Here is a 14,212-nt window from a genome sequence, read left to right as displayed (position 1 = left end):
ATTAACCTTTTAGTTAGAAATAACTTATCTTGATGTTCTTTAATATTCAATAATAACTTCTGTCATAATATTCAATAATAACAGTCCTGTTACCTTTCTTACAGTAGGCCAGAGCGCTCTCCCCTCTCATACAGTCAGCACTGACATTTACAGACACTGATAGAGACAGAAAAGACAATGTTTTACAGTGAGATCAGAGACACTGACTGATGTAAGGTGTGTTATATTGATGGTACTGGACACTGCTGAGAGAGGTAGAGTGTGTGTGAAGTCAGGACTTACTGTTGTAGCACAGAGCAGCAGACACATTATTACTGCATGGCACTGTTTCCCATTTCCCATTTCTCAGCTGTGTACAGTTTGACGATGTTAATAATAATCGAGGTTGACCAGCCCCCCAGTTTCTGTAAGCAGAGCGTCCTCCATCAGCACACTCCCAGTCATCACGCAGCAGGCCGATCCAGAAGGACATGCTGCTGGTCATCCCTTTTATCTTCACTGCTTCATTCTGTCCCTGATCTCTGATGCTGACCAGATCAGTGTAGTTCTTCCTGCAGTAAGTCTGAGCTTCATACCAGGTCAAATTATAAATCATTCGATGATAGCTGAAGGAGAGGTCAGTCTCATCTGTGGAGGAAAAACACAAACATCATGCACAAAATTTCTACTTCCATTTTTTTAGATTTTTTTTTCTCTTCAAATGGCCAAAACTCAAAGAACAGTTCAGCTTATTGTGACTCAGAAAAGAGCACATAAAGATTATGTCTTAATGACTTCAATGTTGTTAAATATGTGTGTGTGTTCTGTGTCTGGTGCAGACTTTTCAGTAGCCATGACATACAGACTACAGAGAAGGTTGCTATTTTAATTTAAATAGAGTTTCCTACAGAATAAAGAATATATACATCAATATATGGGGAAAACAAAAAAAATGGTGCAGCTTCAGGCTCACCAGCCCCGTGTGTCCCTCCCCACACCTCTACCAATGAACCAGCCCCGTGTGTCCCTCCCCACACCCCTACCAATGAACCAGCCCCACTCACAACTGAAGGAGCACTCCACTTCTGCCTACTTAACCCATTTGGGACGGCAATAACCACATTCTCACTCCAAGAAAAAACAACATAAGTTGGCAGCCATGCCAAAACAACATGGGAAAATCATTTGTAACTTTCAATGAAAGTAAAAGTAAGAACTAATTTGGTCCATTTTTCTTAAAATTTATCAATGAAAAATGATTTTTTTTTCTTCAAGGGCTTCCTCCTTGCACATCCCTGATGAAAATCAAACTAGCAGTCTCTTTATGATGGAAGATACTGTTTTTTACATTAACTGTGGAATGAGCTTTAGGTCCCTTGATGACATTCTAGGATTTACTGGAGACTCCTTTCCACATCTTGCGGTTTGCTCTTGGGCTGAATTTCTTAATTGGACGGGCTGACCTGGTCATGTTGGCATTTGTTTCACTTGTAAAAAATGCGGACAGTGGAAAGGCATGTTTGTCTGAAGACCTCATAGAAGTCTTTGGTTCAGTTTAGTTTCCTCCGTACATTAATAATTCATTTTAATACAGGGCAGCCAATCAGGACTGAGCTCTTTTAAATATTTTTCTTAAGACAAATCATTTCTGTTCATCCTTAAAGATTAAAGAAATTAGTTCAGTAAATCTGAATATCAATTTAGAAAGAAATGAACTACAGCAGGAATGATGTGGGTGAGAACCCTTTAAGAGCAAAAGCTGAGAGGAGTTAAACAGCACAGAGTTCATACAGTTTAAATCTCTATAGTTAATAGTCAGTATTTACCTTGTTTATAACACATGAAATTCCTTTTCTCTGAGCAGTTTAGACTTTCCCATGAACCATCAGCCTTCATAGCAGCACAGCAGGGCTTTGGCCCACAGCTCCCAGTCAGATTACTGAATGTTACTTTATCACCATTAGACCATTTAGTACTGTTCTGACCGCGCTGAAGACCAATCCAGACTGTACTGTTAGTTTTAGTCAGATTTATCAGTGCAGTGTTGTCTTCTTCACTGCACACAGTGACCAGGTCAGTGTAGTTGGCTCTGCAAGCTGCTCGAGCTTCAGTCTGATTCATGTACTTCTTAACGAGATGGAAAGTTCTGAGACAGCTTTGTTCTGCAGGAGAAAAGACTGGAGAAATGTTCTCTAGTTAATAAATCAATGTATAAATTAATATCTCTAAGTTATAACAAGTTTTGATGTGTGTAAACCACCATGAACTGTTTTTCATTCAAAGTAATTCTACAGCTCAGGAAATAGTTTTAAAAATCAAACTTAAATCTAAAGGCATTCTGTTACAAGACATTCAGAACAGTTGTACAGAATCCCAAAAGATCTTTTTGAATTAGAGCTAAATCTATTTATTCACCCACGAATACACCAGGGGGCTCCAATTCACATTCTGCTGTTGAAGATCTATATGTAACAATTATATGTACAGTTTAATTAATAATTAATTAGAAGACATGCAGATATGAGATCCAATAGTTTTATAACCTGAGAGGAAGAGGAGGAGGAGGACAGGGGTGTTCTCCATGACAATTCCCACCAGTGCTGAGTTGAGGCTCTGTGAGTTTAAAAATACACATATGTAGACTTATTGTCAAAAGTATAAAAAAAATAAAAAATAAAAAAAACACCCAATTTACAGAAATCTACTCAATTCAATCCTAACTAATAATGTCAAAAACTGAAGAACTAAATGGGGATGTTCAGAAAGATACAGGACACAACTACAGTCTTACCTGGTAACGTTCCCGTTGCTAAATGAGGTGCAAACGTGTGAACCCCAGAGATGACACCTGTTATGATGACGTCAGGGTAAAGTCAGACCCAGTGTGGGCAGGAGCTCATCAATAATAATCTCAAAGGGTAAAAAAACCCTCATCTGAGTCTGATGCATCTGATTAAATATTTATGGAGTGGAGAAAGTGGGCTGTGGAGCAGTGGACCTCATTGATGCTCGAGCGGCCATACTCTTGATTTCAAGAAAAATGAAGCTGGTGTCCACAAATGTTAAAAATAGTGAAATAGTGTAGGTTAATGTATTTAGTGTGAACTGTGTAGTATGAAAATATACACAGCAAATTTGCAGATGTTAAATCAACACTATCAGTGTTTACATTGGCAAACTTGCTATGTACATGTAGAGATATGATAAAGGTCCTTCTCGCCTGTGTGTTCACACCTACCTCACAAATATTGAATGTGTGAGCTTTGAAGACAGTAGTTACAAAAAAAAAAACACAAAACACAAAAAACATTTCTGAAAACCATAACCACCTATGTGTATTCAACACCCATGCTTACAAGGTCCAAAGCTCAAATGTCTTAAACATTCCTATTGTTCTCACATCGTTGATGCTGAGTTTGTGCTGAATATACACTTTTGTGGAACATTTGTGGGTGAAAAAAAAAAAAAAACTCATGTCAGGCCAGGCTACCCCACGTGAGACGCCTCTGAAAGGTGAAGGTGAAGGTGAATTTGTGTAGAATGAGTGTTGTGCCTCTATTCTCCAAATATGGTAAGCTCTTAGTTGGCACAAGAAAGCATTGACTGACGGCCTTAGGAAATCTCCTTACGTCTCTAAACTAGAAACAAAAACATGCAGCAAAACTGCAAGATAGACCATTATTTACCCAAAACTCTGGTGTTTAAAGTTTGCTTGTATTCACACCATGTTCTAAACCACATCCTTTAGGCAAACAGATAAAGACGGTTGGGAGACAGTTCTTTATAGCATGTGCTTATTTAGATGAGCTCGGAGACAGTCCAGTGTTTGCATCTCCATGTCAGACAAGCTTTTTCTAAAGAAGCACAGATCAGATACCATATATGTCTTGGCTGACTGACTGTATGTGAAATGAGTAAAAATGAGGGTTCCTGCTTCTCTGTTGTGGTGCAGTGAAATAAGCAGATTAAAAAGTAAGAGAATAGCAGCAGTAAACACTTGCAAACACATTGGTAATACCAGCAGGATTGGGGCTAATGCTAATGCAGTGGTGGCTCAGCGGTTAGAGCGCCGGGTTATCGATAACAGGGTTGTGGGTTCGATTCCCGGGCTCGGCAAGCTGCCACTGTTGGGCCCTTGAGCAAGGCCCTTTATCCTCTCTGCTCCCCGGGCGCTGGAGTTGGCTGCCCACCGCTCTGGGTGTGTGTGTGTACTCACTGCCCCTAACACATGTGTGTGTGTGAGTGTGTGTTCACTACCAGATGGGTTAAATGCGGAGGACACATTTCTCTGTACAGTGTACAGTGACAAATACGTGCACCTTACCTTACCTTACCTTAATACAATTAACTGAATGCCAGGACTGAGAGTCTACTTTGCATGGTAACAAACCATAGCTTCCATTCATAGCTACCCATGCTATCGTAATTAGAATTATCCTTTAATAGGGTGATTTGTGTTAATGTGAGACAGCGCATCAAATCAGATCAGGTGTCTTATGAACCTTTCTTCTTTATCCCATAAATATTTCAGCCGTTTATCAGAGCGGAAGGAAGTCTCATGCTTTTCTCATTTGTGTCCAAAAATCACAAGCACTGATGTCGATCTGTTTTTTCCTGCTTTTCCTTTTGCATTTTTTCCCTCACTATCTGACATGAAATCAAAATAAACTTTTCCCGTTTTAGGTCAATCAGGATTACTAAAATGTTTATTTCCAAAATGCCAGAATAATGAGAGGGCATTTTATGGCTTTTTTTTTTACTTTCTTCAAAGTCAAAAGTTTAAATACATTTCATTAGTATTTGGTTCCATTGCCCTTAAACTGTATGATTTGGGCAAACGTTTTGGATATCCTTCCACAAGCATCTCACAATAGTTGGCTGGAATTTTGGCCCAGTCTTCCTGACAGAACTGAGCCATGTTTGGAGGCTGCCTTGTTCGCACATGCCTTACCAGCTTCAGCCAGCATCTTTTGCTTTTGTTTTTGGGTTGATTTGGGCATATCTTGGACCAAAGCACATTCATCTCTGGGACACAGAGCCGGTCTCTTTCCTGAGCGGTATGATGTCTGGATATTTCCATCTTGTTTGTACTTATAATTCTTTGAACAGATGAATGGAACAGAATCTGGAAATTGCACCCAAGGATGAGACAGACATGTCTTTAACATTCCTATTGTTCTCACATCGTTGATGCTGAGTTTGTGCTGAATAAACACATTTGTGAAACATTTTTGGGTGAATTAAAAAAACAAAAAACATGTCAAGCCAGACTACCCCACGTGAAACGCCTCAGAGAGGTGAAGGTGAAGGTGAGTTTGTGAAGATTGTAAATATTAACGCTTATCAGTGTAGAATAAGTGTTGTGCCTCTATTCTCCAAATATGGCAAGCTCTTAGTTGGCACAAGAAAGCATTGACTGACGGCCTTAAAGAAAGAGTTTTGTGGAAAATCAAGCTACAATAGGAGATGCTACAGGATGCTAACATTGCTAAACACTGGACTGGACTGTCACCAGTCTCATCTCTGTAAACAAATCCCCTTAGGAAAGGTATGTCTCTAAATTAGAAACAAAAACATGCAGCAAAACTGCAAGATAGACCATTATTTACACAAAACTCTGGTGTTTAAAGTTTGCTTGTATTCACACCATGTTCTAAACCACATCCTTTAGGCAAACAGATAAAGACGGTTGGGAGACAGTTCTTTATAGCATGTGCTTATTTAGATGAGCTCAGAGACAGTCCAGTGTTTGCATCTCCATGTCAGACAAGCTTTTTCTGAAGAAGCACAGATCAGATACCATATATGTCTTGGCTGACTGACTGTATGTGAAATGAGTAAAAATGAGGGTTCCTGCTTCTCTGTTGTGGTGCAGTGAAATAAGCAGATTAAAAAGTAAGAGAATAGCAGCAGTGAACACTTGTAAACACATTGGTAATACCAGCAGGGGGGCTAATGCTAATACAATTAACCAGCAGGATTGGGGCTAATGCTAATACAATTAACTGCATGCCAGAGGCTACTTTGCATGCTAATAAACTTAGCTTCCATTCATAGCTACCCATGCTATCATAATTAGAATTATTCTTTAATAGGGTGAACTTGCACTTGAAAAGACATGAATTGTGTCACATGGAGTCAGATAAATGAGGGTGCAAAGCCAAAACAAAGTCAGTTAAGAGTTAAGAAGAAGTCAAGAAAGTCAGGAAGAGAAAGAAAAGGAGTTAAGGAAAAGTCAAGAAGGAAAGGAAGAAACGTTTCATATGTCGACTCTTACCATGACTCAAACCCTGAAGGTAGACTTGGAAAGATCAGATCTGTTAAAGTTCCGTTTTGTTTGCACATTTTTGTTGTTTCTGTGCCCATCGTCCATTTTTAGTTAGTTAGTCCAGATTGAACTATTGCTTGGCCAGCGAGAGTTTATTTTAAGCTTATAACTCATGACAGTTAGTTTAGAGAGAACCAGACTCAAATCCTGAGCTTATGAAGTTCACCTTGCTGCAACACAGCTGACCTCTGGTTCTTTGCCTTGACACTCCGAAACTTGAAGATTTCAGTGACGGTACTGCCATACTGAAGCCCAGGAACCAAATGACGAGCGACTTGCAAATCGCACACTGCCAGTGCCTGTGAAGCAAGCTTCTGCCAAGAACATCATTCACCAAAGGGATAGAACCCACAAAGCACAGTTAAGGAGAAGCTCCAGTAACCGCCAGGCCAGAACTGCCGACCAAAGAATCTGTGGTCCAGGAAAGAAGTTCTACCTGCTGAAGACAAAGAGGGCTCCTGTATCTCCGTCGGATCTCACACCGCTGCTCATCCAAGGCCCCAGACCACCAGTAGTAACCCCACAGTAACACCAGATTCACAACTAAGTTTTCACCCTAGTTCAGTTTATAAGTTGTCTCAGCCTCTATTACCAGACTTACCCCCACAAGCTGTAGGTCCAGACTATGTTATTCATGTGTTGATTTTGTATCATTTAGTTAATCAATATATATGATTTCATACACTTAGACACTATCACTATTATTGTTTGAATGTATCATTTATCCTGCTATTTTCTTATAATAAAGTAGTTGTACTGAAATCACCTTGGATGCATGTGATGTGTGATCAGGCATTTCCCTTAATGTTTTCACCTCCCTTAAACTTTAATTAAACCTAAATTTGACCTCTGATTAAAGTAATTTATAATCAACCCTGTAGCAAATACACTACATATTTTGGTTCCCGAACAAGGACTTGTTGAATAAAAAAATTCCCTGAACCATCACCATGCGATTGGAATTCAGTGGTGAATCTACTGTGTGCTTGGTGCTTAGCTGGTTATTTCATACCGATGTTGGCCTCCTACTGATGATTCAACCCCAGCTGCTTCATGGATTGATGACATCACTTCCTGTGGTAAACATTACTCACAGTTTGCTAGAGGTCGTTGGCATCGGCTTAGCATAGGCCTAGCTGCTAGCAAACACAGCTACTTTTGACCTTGGCTTAGCTAAGCTTAGCTTAGACCTTGCATTGCTAACGTAGCCTGGCTTAACATTAGCCTAGTCGGTAACAAACATGTAGTACTGATAGTATTCCTAGTAGTAAGTTCTAGCTGCCCACAGGGCCCTGCTATCAGTTGGCATAACTTCCTTGGTAATTCATCAGTGAAACTGCAGAATCAGTCTCACTGACATTGGAGAAGTATTCACCATAAGCTTGTTGGGGCCGAGACGGACCCAGAGTTATTTACCAATTCAGTGTAAATCAGCTTTTACAATATTAGAATGCTTTGTGTTGTACTAACCGCTTGTTAGAGTAGCAGATACACAGTCGTTGGGACTGTGTTCCAAGCATAAGTGACTCAACCAACTCTACCGTTTAAAACAGCATACATAACTTCATAGTGAAACAGGTAGAGTAACCCTCACCACATTACTAAGTTCAACTAACATGGCAGAAGGCTCCCAACTCATAAATCTCCAGTGAGGAAACCCTCCTGGGGGGGCTAGAAGCAACATTGTCTTTTCTGTCTTTATCAGTGTCTGTAAATGTTAGTGCTGACTGTATGAGAGGGGAGAGTGATCTGGACTACTGTAAGAAAGATAACAGGACTGGTCAATATTGTATAAGTTATTATTAAATATTAAAGAACATCAAGTTAATAAGTTATTTCAAATTGAAAAGTAGATCTCATGGTCAAGTAACTTCTTATTAAACACTTTTACATTTACACACATCACACCTACACCTGTCATTTCTGTTCTGCTCCATTAACTAGAGAACATTTCTCCAGTCTTTCCTCCTGCACAACAAAGCTGTCTCAGAACTTTCCATCTCATTGGGATGAACATGACTCATACTGAAGCTCGAGCAGCTTGCAGAGCCAACTACACTGACCTGGTCACTGTGTACGATGTGGAAGACATCACTGCACTGATTAATCTGACTGGTATCGGTTCTGCCTGGACTGGTCTGTACCGGAATCAGTCCAGTACTAAATGGTGCTCTGTCAGGAGACTGTGGGTCAGGGTCCTGCTGTGCTGTTATGGCTAAAGGATTATGGGAAAGTCTTCAGTGCACAGAGAAAAGGAATTTCATGTGTTATAAACAAGGTAAATACTGACTATTAACTATAGAGATTTAAACTGTATGAACTCTGGACTGTTTACTCTCAGCTTCTGCTGCATTTATTTACAATCTGTTTCCCCTGAAGCTTAATTTGTTTTATGCATGGAAAACCTGAACTGTAAGTAAGATGACCAAATCCAGATTTCTGACCTCTGATCCAGCCTTCAATATTGAGAATTGGCTAAATGTGATACAACTTTTTTTTTTTTTTAGCAGTTTTATTTAGCATTAGCCAACTTCTTTCTCACATTCACTGGATGAATAGCAGTGTCCTCCAAAATGATGCTTAAAAAAACTAAAACTGCAGATTTTGTAGGTGTAGATGTTCCGCTATAGAACTGTTGCTATGTGGTTGCTTTGGTTTTCCAGGTGGTTGCTATAACATTGCCATATGGTTGATATGGTATGTGGTGGTTGTTATGGTGTTTCTATGGTAGCTGTGGTGTTGTAGGTGATTGCTATGGTGTTGCTAAGTGGTTTCAAGCTGGTTGCTATGGTGTTGCAAGATGGTCTCTATGGTATCCCAGGTGGTTGCTATTGTGTTGCTGTGAGGAAACTGTACATCTGGTCAAAAAGCTGTATCCAAGTCTGCATCTTAAAATCGGACTGAACAATAGAATGGCGTCAATATCTTGAAAACTGAGAAATGAGATGTGGGAAACTGCAGTAAAATAATAATAAGGAGAAGAAAACAGAAGTAGATTCATATCAAATAAAATTACTGTTGCACAACCATAATGATTGCATTATCACGTTTAAACAATATATTCTAAAGCTGCATATCCAAGAACCTCTTTATACCTTCACAGAATTAACTTTCACTCTTTCTAGGTTGTCTGCTGCTGCTGTAGCTATTTGTAAGAGATCTGGGGATTTTGCCCATCCAACTTTGTTATTCAGTGGTATTACAGAATCAGAAATATAATCAGTAAAAAGTGTTAATGTTCATATGTATGCATGAATCATAATGTACCAGTTAGTAGAAAATTATAGATTAGATGTTTTATTTGCCTTGGAATTATCTTTCCTGTGTCTCTTGCCAGAAGAATCTGATGCAAAACAAAGATGTCTGTACATTATCCATGTCCGAGCACACAAACACTATTTCACACATTTCATCTCAAAGTACTTTTTCCCCAATGTATGTTCTGTGTTTCTATAAAGCTGAGTGTGTGGGACATTACGGTGTTTTAAATTCCTAGCTTGAAAAACATAGGTCAGTGCAGGCTGGAGAAAGTTTTGTTCAGACTTTGTTGAGATAAGCCTGCTGTGGGGTGCAGTAATGAATCTTTAATTTCCTTTATTTTCTTTTACCTTTTTAAACTCTTATATTTAACAGTTTATAATTTAATAATTTGACTTATCTTTCTTTATCTTAAAATTTAGTCCAGCAGTAACTGGCAAAACTACCTCAGGCCTGGATTCCACACCACAACAAACAATTTCCCTTTTTTTTTTACATGTTACATGCAATCTTTTCCAGTTACAGAACACACACACACACACACACACACACACACATACACAACACCACACCACATTTACACCATTAAAACCATCTTCATGATATATGATGTGTCCACTCTTTCTCCTTCACAGATGTGACTGACCTCACCTTCAGCTATCATCTGATCCCTCAGTCTCTGACCTGGTATGAAGCTCAGACTTACTGCAGGAAGAACTACACTGATCTGGTCAGCATCAGAGATCAGGACCAGAATGAAGCAGTGAAGATAAAAGGGATAAACAGCTGCACTTCCTTCTGGATCGGCCTGCTGCGTGATGACTGGGAGTGGACTGATGGAGGACACTCTGCTTACAGAAACTGGTGGGATGGTCAGCCTGGGCCTTTCCCATCAGACTGTGTAAAACTAGTATCAGGAAAGTTGTATTCAGTGCCATGCAGTTATACTGGACCTGCTCTGTGCTACAGCAGTAAGTACTGACACTCTTCACACACACTCTAACTCTCTCAGTTCAGTATCATCAATATAACCCATCTAAAGTAAATCAGAGTCTCTTATTTCAGTCTAAAACCTGCTTTTCTGTTTGTATTTCTGTCTCTATCAGTGTCCATTCATTTCAGTGATGACCGAATGAGCTGGGAGAGCGCTCTGGACTACTGTAAGAAAGAGAACAGGAATGGTCTTCTGCGCATCGAGTCTGATCAGGAGCAGAAACTGTTGGAGTCTGAGCTCAGGAGGATGCGTGTCTCTGGGCTGATGTGGGTAGGGCTGGGACAGCAGCAAATATCTGAGCTGTTGAAGTTGTCCCATATACTGGCTTTGGGTCCCTGGACCAAGTGGACTGGAGTGCATCCTCCGTCCCCCAGCTGTGGTGCCACAGACACTGTGGAGAAATCATTCAGGGTGAAGACGGACGTTTCTGAACTCAGAACCGTCTGTGAACTTAAAAAACAGTAAGAGTTTAGTGTTCCTCTGACTCTCCTGCTCCTTTCAGTAAGACCTTCATCATTCGCTGCTGAGCTGAATCAGGTGATCAGATAAACACTAAAGTTATATTATACACACTTTCCGAAATGCTCTAAGCTTTTTTGTGCTGAAAAGGTTTCTGATATAAATGGTGATTTTTATAAAGTAACATTTCTATAGATATTCACATCTATATTCTATATTATTATTATTATTATTGTTATTATTATGTTGACATTTTGTTGAATTGTGTAATTTCTGAAAATGGACATTTACTGTCAATAAAAAGAAATACAATGTTATGTTTTATTTATGTGTGGTGTAAAATGTACAGAATTGTTTTCTCTTAAGTTTTAACATCTAATAGAATGATTTTACAGTCATTTTAAAGCTCAGCTTCTAGAATATCAGTAGCTGATCAACCAAAGACTAACAAGCAGTCTGACTGCGTCCCCTGGTGGTAGAAAAGGAGTGATGCGTACACAGTGAAGGGTAGATCATTTATACCTGTGCCATTGAAAATCCACCTGAGCTTGTTCATTTCTCTAGTCATATTAAGCACAGTGCATCAGATAATATCATACTAAATATACTCTTCCACTAATGCCCAGACCCGGCCCACTTTTTCCATGGTGTAGAAATTGGAATAAATGAAACTGCAGCTAGCTCTTACAATGCCTTTTTCTGGGTGTAAGAGAGAAATGCAGTGTACTCCCGCATGGGCCAATATCAATGCTGAGCTCATCTTAGGTCTGTTTCAATGCCTTTGTGAAGTACTTGCTTTTGGATTTTTCGCAGTCCAACACAGCAACCAACCACTCATGAATGTCATCTGTTTGATCTTCAGATGATAGAAACATCATGAGTAGTATCATTCTGAACTGAAAACATGCCTGCCTCTCTAACCTCATCTGCGATTGTGCTCTTTATCCCCTTTCTCAGAACATCCACAACTTTGTTGACTATGTCTTTCCATATAAGAGTCACAAGAGGACCCATACCTTTAACCCCAGTCATGATGTATCTAACTGCTAATGTGCTGCTGAAGGCACAGATTATACTGGCTCAAAACAATGAACACCTCTAAAACATTCTGTGAGCTGCTGTGGATGAGAACTGAAAAGCATCAGTCTCCTCATCTACACTAGGAGCTGTCTGAGTTTCTGGGCTCTCCTGCTGCACTGCTCATTGGACTCTGTCTCTTCCCTCAGCATCTAACTCACCTGTATTATACTGCATTAGACTAAAAGGGCATATGCACTGTGAAGTCATGGACAGAGATCATTATTGATTAAACAATGTTTACCTATTTCATTTTCAGCATTCTGAATATCTTATAAATATTTTAAAGTTCATTTTTGTTCTCTCTACCTGTCGACTCTGTAGTCCTGTCTTTTCATGTCTAGTCGGTTCACCAGCAGAATCAGACTGGCTAATCTGCTGCTCTGAGGCTACAAAAACATTGAATTAAAGGTCAATCTATTTTGCTGAATAACATAACATGTTCAAAGTGGGTTTTTTTTTTACACAATTTAGCCTTTATTGTGATTGTGTAAAAATGTAAAGGCTTATTCGATTGAATTAGTTAAAATGACTTTGTAATGTAAAACTCTTAAATAAATAACTATCCTCTACCTGTCCCTTCAGTAGTCGTGGCGTCGGAAAGGTTTGAGGTTTAGCTAAATTGATACTTTATTAATCCTGAAGAAAATGAAGGCAAAGCTAACGCAGCAATACCCTCTTAGTGGTGGCTCGACACTTGTTTTTGCTCTGTATTTATTTTCAAAATGAAGAGGAAAAATGATATCTCACACTTCTTCCAAAAAAAGAAAGACTTGTGCAGAAATTCAGATAGAGCCAGATGAACATGACAAGACTGAATATAAAACTGAGTATAGACTGTATAAAAAAATGTTTAGTGTTGCATGTATTTGTTTCTTAATGCCTATAAAGCACCACACGCTAGAAAGCAATCGACCCCCCTCACATAACCACTGGCCCTAGACTGCCCCCCCAGTTAAAATGGTCTAGAACCGCCACTGCCACCCACGCAAGCCACTGTCCAGTGGCATGAAGTACAGAAGCAAGAAGACCAGAAACAGCCGAGACATGGAGTGAAGAAACAGAAGTGAGTGAGCAGTTAAAATAACTGCTACACCAGTTAAGATCGAACAACTTCATACATAATAAGAGTAAAAAATTCTTATCACATCAATTACATCTTTATCATCTGATACAGTGTCTTAGGCTCTGAAGTGTTACCCAAAGCTCTATAGGGAGACATTTAGGTCAGAGCAGTTATGGGTTTGGCTGGGTTTGTACTGCTGGTGTAAAGGCTGATCGGCCGGTCACTGGTTTAGGGCCTTACAGCGTGAAGGAGAGCAGTTCACAGCGAAAAAAGTTCACAGGTGATCTGCAGTGTTCATGTGAGACAGATGAATAACTGAAATACAACCAGTTTACAATGCAGTTATCAGTGGCCAGTATTAGTCAGTTTTATTGACACTCCCCCCCCACACACACACCTCAGAAAGCCAGGATCACTGAAGAATCTGAGCTTCACTCTAGTAAATACAGCATTGCGGTGGTTTTGATGTGCTCTTCTCATAAATCTCATAAATACAATATTTCAGACATGATTTTATGGCAGCATTATACTGGGTGAGTGATGATTGGTAAAAGTGATGGGATGATATTAATTAATATTTTTAAAAATGGTCTCGACTGCTGGTGCATGGTGACATCATCAAAATAAAAAGACATTTTAGAGGTGGCAGAAGGAGGCCCGGAGTGGCTAACGGGGAAATTCGGGAGGATTCTCTATGGGCCGGCTCATGTCAGTCTCGGGTTTGGGCCGGTTGGATGGGAAAATAATTTTGACTCTTATCTGTGACTTATCTAATCTTCTTCTTGTATTCATTCTCCATTCATCTGACAGCACAGCCCCTACATCGCAGTAGATTAGAGGGGTTCTTCCATCTGAAGGAATTCTCCCCTCCCGGAGAAGCCGGAAGCGTTAAAAAAGGAAGAGGCCAGGTGAAATTGGAAAGGCCAGGTTAAAAAAGAAAGGTATTGGAAGAAGATGCTGCAGAATGTGTGAAATGAACAGATCTGCTTTCCAGAGGACAGACCCAAGTTGCAGCCGGTAAAGAGAGATATGGAGATAACTTACTATTGTC

The sequence above is a fragment of the Salminus brasiliensis genome, chromosome 23, assembly GCF_030463535.1.
Source record: "Salminus brasiliensis chromosome 23, fSalBra1.hap2, whole genome shotgun sequence".
Lineage (NCBI taxonomy): Eukaryota > Metazoa > Chordata > Actinopteri > Characiformes > Bryconidae > Salminus > Salminus brasiliensis.
The sequence above is the reverse complement of the archived record's forward strand: the minus strand, read 5'-3'. Positions refer to the sequence as shown.